General features: G+C 43.1%; 1 long non-coding RNA gene across 1 annotated transcript; it reads right to left on the bottom strand.

The window, feature by feature from the left end:
* Positions 1-613: 613 nt before the first annotated feature.
* LOC139625716 (uncharacterized) lies at positions 614-6,845 on the bottom strand. Its single transcript, XR_011691989.1, has 3 exons — positions 4,598-6,845; positions 980-1,161; positions 614-743 (listed from the first exon to the last, which is right to left on the bottom strand). It is a non-coding gene; the product is annotated as an uncharacterized lncRNA (long non-coding RNA).
* Positions 6,846-9,213: the final 2,368 nt, after the last annotated feature.

Below are 9,213 nucleotides of genomic sequence, written 5' to 3'. Positions count from 1 at the left end.
CACAGGCTGTGTGCATTTCTCTGTGGACTGAGGCTTTGATACTTTCACAGTATTAATATAGAACCTAGACCTGCTTTATAATCAAAGAGATGTGGAAATCTCACATAGTAAAATATGAGACCTTTAAACACTACATATCATTAAGTAAATACAATTTTTCCTTGAGCTTGACAAATGTAGAGGATCTAGACTGTCACAATGTCAAATGTTATTTCAGGCTAATGATATTCTGTATATTCTTTACTTTGTGCAATAAATCAATTAATGCAAACTAGTGTCACCCTTCTTCTGATGCTGTATGTCTAATTTTGGAACAAAGCTGTTCATATACAAACACAGTCTCCTAACAAACAGGCTGTGTGATCACACAGGGTCTTTTTCATTCTGTAGTAGCAGCCTCTAGTCGCATATGGCATCGTGCAGATGGACAATCTGTTTGGGGCTTCAAAGTTAGGAGGCAAAGTTCATTAACACACCACGAGCTTTGAGCCTGCGATTAGAAAATAATTTCATCATCCTTCTAATTATATTCAAACATCTCAAAAGTTTCTCTCACTGTGCCAATCATGGCAGTTTAAAATAAATAACTGCCTCATGGAGATTGCATTCACATCAGAGTCACTTTATTTGCTGCACAAAATAAATGTGCATTAATCTGTTGTGGTGGGAATCCAGATCAGCTGCCAGCAGGAAAGCACCAGTGCATCCTGGGAGGCGCTTCACAGAAATAAAAGATGTTGCACCTGAGAGTGACAGAAGATTATCAAAGAAACTGTAGAAGCATACTGTACATTCAACACATGAAACTTAATCTATGTGGAACAGAATAGGACATAAATCAAGCAAACACAAAGAGCAAATATGCAATTCAATAATGAACCAAATTTCCAACCAATTAAGTTACTCCTCATTGTTTAACTCAAGCAGGCGTGTTTACTTTATCTTGTTTACTCTCTCCCAGTTTCTCCTCTGTCCCCACCTGCATCTTAGATGTGGGCTGGGAAAGAAAAACATCTCTAAGAGCACAGGGACATCTTCCAGTGAGATTCAGAAAATAGCTGGCTCTCCTGGGCCGCATTAGTCTGAAGGTCATCGAAGGGGAAAATGACCCTGGTTCCTCCCTCTCCTCTCTCCTGCTGGCTCTCTCCTCGTCTCTCTCCCCTGTAATTGAGTATGGTGCGTGGTCAGGGAGTCTGTGCTCATTGGCGGGCTGAACATGGTAGTTAGTTACACACGTTTTCACCGTAATTACCAGGCAGACTCTCCCTGTTTCCAGATCTTTTCAAGGTCGCATCAATTTCACAGCTATCCACACTATCCGCCCCCGCTCCATCTCTCTGTGTGCAGGCCGCTGTCATTACAGGCTTTCAGACCCTCTTCCTCATTGTGAACTTTCTCCTCCTTTCTTAAAAGCATATCAAACCCAAAATGGCAATTATTAGTTGATCATCCAGTCTCTTTCCTGTAACTGTCGCTGTTGCAGGAGGAGTGTCGCAATAACCTTCTAGACTGAGGGTGGCTCATCTGTGGCTGTAAATGTTATTACTGACTCACTGTCATGCAGATTTACTACTTCTCTAACCGCCATTAAATGCTGCTTGATTGCCTCGCAGGGAAGAGGTCAGTGATTTTTGCCAAAGGTACCTAAACATTTGGATGCTCTCAGAGTTCAATGCAAGCCCAACAGAGGCCAGAGTCACTGACATAAGCAGTTCTGCAACACCTAGGCCGACGATGCATTCTGTTCACGTCGCTCTCTCTCTTTCACTGCATGTCTCAGATCGGTTGCATTGCTTATACAACCAGATGTCTGCCTCCTCTGTCTCTTTCTCTTTCTCTCTTTCGCCCCCTCCACAGGCTGCTCTCATTTGCTTGACACCCTTGTCAGACCATTCCCAGCAAGGAGTCAGAGTCAGTACTTACTGGGTTCACAGCCGCTGTCAAGTCCTCCAGCAGGCCCGTCAGCCATGCCAGGCACAGTGTATACTTCAGTAGGCTTTAAAAGCGTGAGCACCACTCAAATCAAGGCACAGCACAGCAGAACATCTGTTTCGCCATTTTATTCCATTTGGTGCAGCGTGTATTGGCAAACCGCCGATAGAGCCACCTGTTTACCACCGTCACACCATAACCCAATCCCCTCGACCACAGTCTCAATTTTGGAATCTTGCAGAAGATGTCCACTGAGTGCTGCTGAAATGATCGCTCCGCTAAGTGGTTGTGATTTGTTTATGTTGCCTATTAAACTAATAAGTCCTCATATCGTTGTCAAGGCTTGACATTGGAAAGCGGAGGAGGATGATACTAGCTCTGATTACATGGCACAGTGATGGCATAGATTAGCAAGAATGCCGCTTCACAGATCCTTGTCCTATGAGAAAGGGAGGGGCTGGGGGTGGGGAGTGTGTATGTGTGTGTGGGGTGGGGGGGGTTGCTTTATTGTGCCACCGTTTGATTGAGTTGCAATGTGTCAGGACTATCAGCCCATGCCATCTGCACGTGTACTGCATCCTCAGTGCTGAATTGATTGAGATTTATTGTAAAGGATGATTAAAGCACTGGCGGCGTAGTCGATACGAGGAAGAGTGAAGCTGTGAACACACATCAGCTTCCTGTTCTCTGACAGAAGAGGTTGAAAGAGCCAAACAGCTCCAGCAGCTCAGAGTAACAAATCATTAGAAGGGCTCACTAGTGCCGATGTACCCAAATAGAAGTAGGTGAGAGGAAGGCCAGGGAGACGCGTGGTTTAGCAAGAGATGTGTGCATCCCCCCCGGGCTGGCTGTGCCCCGGGATTGGCAGCACTCGGCCTAATGCATCTTAAAGCTGTCCTTGAGTGGATACAGTATCCACTATGCCAATACCAGCATGATTAATAGCTCGGATGGACTCATCTCTTTTAGTCCAGAAAAGGCACTGAACCCCCAAGGAACAAACAAACCTACTTAACCATTTAGTGTTTCCTCTACCTCCGGTTACTACTCAATTCACCCACGTGGATACACTCTGACAGCCATGGACACAAGGGAAGCATGAATCTTACAGCACTGCACTCTTAGTCATTCTGCTTCTTTGGGCAGATATTTGAAGGTTACCCTGCATTCGGTAGGTTAAAGCATCCAGGTGCAATCCTCTACAGGTGATAATATAAAAATGTTATAATTTACTTTCATTGTTAACTTTTTCAGACTGCCTTGCTTGTGTATGCATATGCAGCATACACAAGCAGCTGACTACGTCTCTTCCCTGTGAGCAAGAACCAAATGTATGCACAGGAAACTAAACTTGACTTTTTCAGAAGCTGTGGTGCTTTGCCCAGGCAGACATGAGTGTGCAGAAATGGCAGTCCAGTGGGTAAATCTATCCTGGTTCAGAGCCAATCCCTCTGAGGCGAGCCTCCGAGTACAAACTGAAAACTGAGTTCTGTCCGCACTGATAAGGAGGTCAGCGTGGCTGTGTGACACAGACCAAGATTGCTGGACTTCTCACGGTCAGCAACCTTTTCCTCTAATGCAGCCACCTGAGCTGACCCAGATTTCTGAACGTCTCCAATTGGCCCTTAAGGAGTCCATAGCAGATGGCCGTCATACACCAAAGGGTGTAGATAACAGCCATTTATCAAAGCATTAGAGGAGTGCCACAGAATAAGGCCACCGGACATGCATCACCCTATCCACAAATTCTCACTGCTGTTTCCAAAATGTTGCTCATAAATAATTCAGTCGTCTTTATGGCCAGCGGCGCCTCCGAATATATGGGATATTTTCATGAAAAAGACTGTTTATGGCCGCTGAAGTCACCCCACCTCTGTATTGGATTCCCCCTCCCCCAACACACAGACTGAATTTCTCTCTGTCTCTTTTTCACTTAGCATTGGACCAACTCTCGTGTGGTCTTTCTTAGTCACTTGGTGCTAGATCCATTTCTCATCAGCCATTAACTGGGGCTGTGTTACAGAGCCAGAATCATTTAAATGGAACTGATGTTTTTCTGGAACCGGAAGCTCACAATCAGGACTGATGTGTTCCAGAAATGGTATTTGCTAAATGAAGCTAATGTGCTTTGGAACCAAAATCTGATTAATTACAGATTTTTTTAATTAAAAAAAATAACATTAAATAACACACATAGGAATAGTTTGACTTTTTTAAGAGATATGCTTATTCACTTTATTACCAATTGGAGATGGAAGGACAGACAGCACTCACTATGTCTACACTAATTATGAAGGTACAGCGAGCAGCTGTTGAACCTAGTTTAGCAGAAAGACACGGAACAGCCAGTCAAGTTGTGTCCAAACCTACTAGAAACTTTAGAGATCATTCCCAGTCTTTTTCCTAGGCTAGGCTGACTTCATATTTAGCCATACAGACATGAGAATGATGTCAGTTTCGTTATCTAATGCTCAGCAAGAAAGGGAACAAGCTCATTTTCCAAAATGCCAAACTATTTGTTTAAATAAGGCTGTTTCCGGTCTATTTAAACATTCTGGTGGCAGGAAAAAACTCTAGAATCTGTTAAATGGAAGCAGTGTGTTCTGTAAATATCCATTCATTAGCCAGGACTGACATATAGAGACAAACAACCATTCAAGCTTACGGGTGAGTTGGAGTCACCAGTTAAACTGCAAACTGCATGACTACGGCTCGTGCGAGGAAGCAGAGTACCTGGAGCAAACCCACGCAGAGACCCAGAACCTTCTTGCTGTGAGGCCACAGTGCTAACTACTGCAGCACTGTACTAAAATCTAAGAAATTTAGCTGATGTGTTACAGAAGTAGAATCTGTTTAATAGAACTGCAGTAAAATGTTGTGGAACTATAATGGAACTGGCATGTCCCAGAAGCAAAATCTGTTAAATACAATTGATGGAACCACAGTCCCTTCAACTGAGACCAAATGGTCTCAGAACCTTTGAGGTGAAGCTGGTGCTTTCAAGGACTCTTATGTGTTCAGGCCCATGGGAGTCTGAGGCCACTGCAGTGCTTTCTGCTATAAGTCAGATATTACACAGCATTTTAGATGTCTATGGCCAGAGATCAAAGTCTGTATTGATTTTTTCTTTCTCAAACTTTTTTTTTTCTAATATCAAAGCTACTTTTTTAATTTGAACGTGTAAAGCTAGGAGACTGATTAGCAGTTTGCCAAGGTCATGCTGTCCACCAATATCACTGATTATAATTCTCACTGTGTCCTATTGTGCCGTCTTTTTTGAGCCATGGGTGACACAGTTGGGTGTCTGTGGCCTCTAGACACTTAATTTGAGGTAATCAACAACTTGGCGTGAACTCTGCTGATTACTCGTGGCTTTATAAGCCACCCAGGAAACCTGCCTGCGATGACAGTTCAGGCTGCTATGATGGAGGGCAGTTTCTTGAGGTCTGATTGGATATTTGTCATGTGGTAATTCCTAAATAGGAGGCATTAGTGATCTAGGCCAGAACCCAGTGGTAGGAGTAGGGCTGTCATTGACCATAGTTCAGTTAGACATATTTCTTAATTAGCCTCACTGACTGCTCCCCTCAAAGTAATTAACTTGATCAGAAAAGACCTTGCCTGAAGTCGGAGTAGAGTCAGAAAAAAATGTCATGGCAATGACTAACTACATTAAAAATTCTCAAATCATATGTTTATCCCAAGCTGTTTGCAATTAGTATGCATAGAGAGCAGCCTAATTTTAAATCCTCACAGATTACTCTCGGGGAAGTGATCTGGGAATGTGCTATCATAATTTATTTGGCTCAAGGTGTTTTGTTTTTTTTTGTTTTTTTTTTAACTTACAGAACATTGTTGAACAGGTTTGTACTGTAACAACAAACAAATTAAAATTGAACATGGCACTTTGGCTTCTGCTTGTTTTTATTTCCTTTTTTTTTGCCACACATGCTCCACTCTGCTGGTTTTTCATGTCCATGTGTGTGAGCGAATGAGACAGAACAAGAGAGGCTAGAATCCATGGAGACTGAAAGATAAAGCATCACATGATGGGCACTGTAATTGCATCCGAGACAACGAAGCACATTAAAAAATCCCCCCTCCCTCTCTCGCATGTTTTATTGCCCTCATCCTCTCTCCTTGATGGGATTATTACCCTATTTGTCCCAAGAAAGAGGAAGCTGGCAGAAACCATTCAGATGGCAGCCCATACCAGAGGGTAGATTGTCCCCTGTGATATGGATGTGCTCAGACACAGTGATAGAGACCTGTAGTCATATCAGTAGGGAGAGGATTTAAAGCAGCGATGGTCTTTGCTTCTCTGCTGTCCATCATCTCTCTGTCTGTGGTCCTGAAGGTATGAGGCTGGGAGGGAAGATACAGGCGCAGCTGCATATTATTATCACCCCCAACAAGATATTATTCTCATATATTTACCATAAACATTTCATTGCCCAGCTGTTGTCCCTCCTACTCAGTTGCATTTATCATCAGCACACAGAACACAAGGCAAAGCCTTTCTTTTCTACATGGACTTATGCTGCAGATTGTCAGGAGTTTTCCTCTTTCCATCTCTCCTAATCTTTTGTATAGATCTGTGGGCCTTAAAGTCCATCTTTTCCAATTGGCTAATGATCTATTTTGAGCAGTTGGAAAATATCTGTCTCAGTTAGTTCTGGTGTTGAAAAGTTTGAGAGATGGTGCTGAGGGGAGTGCAAAATCAATAAACCTATCAGAGAATGGTGACATGATATATGCTAGCCGGGCAGCCACTCCACAAGAGCAGAAGGACTTGGCACAGCCATGAAAAGATGAATATAGACTACTTAAAATATCATAAACTGTGCACAGTAAAAACAAAACTTTATCGGTAGTTGTCTTAGCCTGTCATTTGTCACGGAAAGTAAGATTTAGTGTTGTTGAGGCCTTTAAAGCTGCAGCATAAACTGGTTTTGTGGCTGGAGAAGTTCTCTCACAAAGAAGATGCAAGTTCAAGTCCAAACATCATCTGTGTGTCTTTTCCAAATTTCCTTGAGCTAGATGCAGTGAACTCTCCTATGTGTTTGGGCATTATAAGATTCTCAGGGCAAGCAAATCAGCAAAGTCATTACATAAAGTTATTCTCAGGTCCATTCTGACTCAGCTCTATTAGATGAATTTGTTGTCCCCTGTTACCTGAATACATACAAAATGTCACGGCCATAATCCTTGATGAATATATTTGCATTATACTTGCAATTACAGCACTAATCTGAAAACATGTTCTCTATGGCAAGTTGGTGTTTTCATTCTTTTCCAATCCAGGACTTAGGGGTGTTATGGGAGCCATAGCATTGTCTGAGCATGCATGGTTAAATGAAGAAATAGATTTTGTTAATGAAAAATGCAACAGATGGTGGCTGTAAACCCAGTCCCTGCAGAGCACGAACATTTCCTGCAGAATGACGGAGAGCGGATTAAGGTCATTTTTGCCTGGTTTTTCAATTTATAAATTCATGCTCAGAGGGAACTGAAAAAAAGGGGAGGACTGGCATCCTGCCTCGACACTCTCTGGGAAATCCAAATGTCAATGAGCACATATTGGAAATGTGCAAATATTAGAACAAAAAACACAGTTTATGAACAGAACGTTGAGGCGGCCATCAGAACAGACTATCACACATGGAGGCTGACGAGGGGCCACCCAGAGAGCCCATTGCCCCAAAGACAGATTGTTGTTTATCAGCATGAAAACAAGACTTGAGTTGATCAGAGATATGTATTGTTCTAAAAGATGAAAAACAAAGTAAATTCATTCAGCTCACAATCAATCCATTTTCAATTTCATGCTGCCGCTCATTGCCAAACTGTGCCATAATCATGAAAAAAGAAGTCCCTATTCATGTGAGCTATGTCTTTTCTGCTGTGTCCTTGTGCCATCTGCAGACTTGGGCCAATGTCGTTTCAATGTCATAATTTGAATTGAACAATCTTCCTGAAGACAATGGCCAATTTTCAGTGTACAAATTGCATTTCATTTTTCTCCCACTGCTAACTGAATAGAAAACTAAGTTGGGTGTCTGTCTCACCCTCTTTCCATCTGCGGCCTCAGTAATAGGCCTGTCTTTTTAGAAATCCCTTTCTTCCCCGTGGAAACGCTACAATCTTGCTCGTTGTCACCACATAGGAAGAGATCAAACAGCCGACCCCCGTGTCAGCACGCGGATGGTCGTAAACATGCAAAATGAAAAAGGAGGAGCCATGTCACCATTAGCAGAAAAGCAATGCAAAGCGTTTGTGTTCGGCTCAAAGCACCCCGCATGGCAACTCCCCAGCGAATACATAAGCCAGTGGCCGTGACAGATGCCTGGGACGCAGAGCATTAAGTGTCACATATCTGCATATGCTTTTCAGCAGCGCTCTTAGCAACACACACATAGGAGCATATGTCTGATGAAGGTCAGTGATTTGAAAACAAGGCACCTCGGCTGTTGCTGCTATTGCGACTGTGGCGGCTGCTGGAGCCACTCAAGCTCTTCACTTTTCCCTTAATCCTGCACTGACAGAATATAGCTAATGACCAGCAGATGGATATGACAGAATGAGGATGATATACAGAAAGAGTGGAAATTGAGGGACGATGAGGAGAATAAATGAAACCAGCCAGATTTAGTGTGGAAGCACTGCTGATATCACAAGGTGGGGGGCGTCCATTTCTTTAACTGCCGTGGATATGCTTGTTTATCATTTTCCAAAGTGGGCAGGAAGAGGGAGGTGGCTAGCAATCATTTAACCCCTTCCATCTGGGCTTTAACCCCAATATTCTTGTTGGTATGAAATTCCCTGCCAGCCTTGACATCGTCATTATCATCCATCATCATCACCATCCTTTATAGTTCTACGCATCTGGTGTATACACACTGAGTTGGCAATCTGGTGTTAAACACATAAATATTCCGCCAGAGGAAAGTTATGGCCCGAGCGTGATTTCGATCACAAGCGAGATAAATTATGCTCAGATTGTGACTGTAATTGGGGAAGCCAGAGGTCTGAGGCGTCACACTGCCTGCTGGGAATAGCAGAACAAGATGTGACAAATGGGAGGAGTAGCAGGGTTGAAGACTTTGGTGGAAACATGGAAATAAAAGGCAGGTTAAGAGATTAGGAGAGACAAAGTGATAGAAGAAAGACCCCCCCCCCCATTGGAATTCAGGACAGGCATACAGAACACATCAGAGAAAAAAAAAGAAAAAAAGTAGAGCGATGAGCCGCTGCATCCTTTTATTAGAGCCAAGAATGTCT

The sequence above is a fragment of the Trachinotus anak genome, unplaced genomic scaffold (genome assembly GCF_046630095.1).
Source record: "Trachinotus anak isolate AG129_WGS33_773 ecotype Australia unplaced genomic scaffold, CSIRO_AGI_Tana_v1 ptg000009l, whole genome shotgun sequence".
Classification (NCBI taxonomy): domain Eukaryota; kingdom Metazoa; phylum Chordata; class Actinopteri; order Carangiformes; family Carangidae; genus Trachinotus; species Trachinotus anak.
Note: the sequence above shows the minus strand (reverse complement) of the source record. Positions and strands in the feature narration are given on the sequence as shown.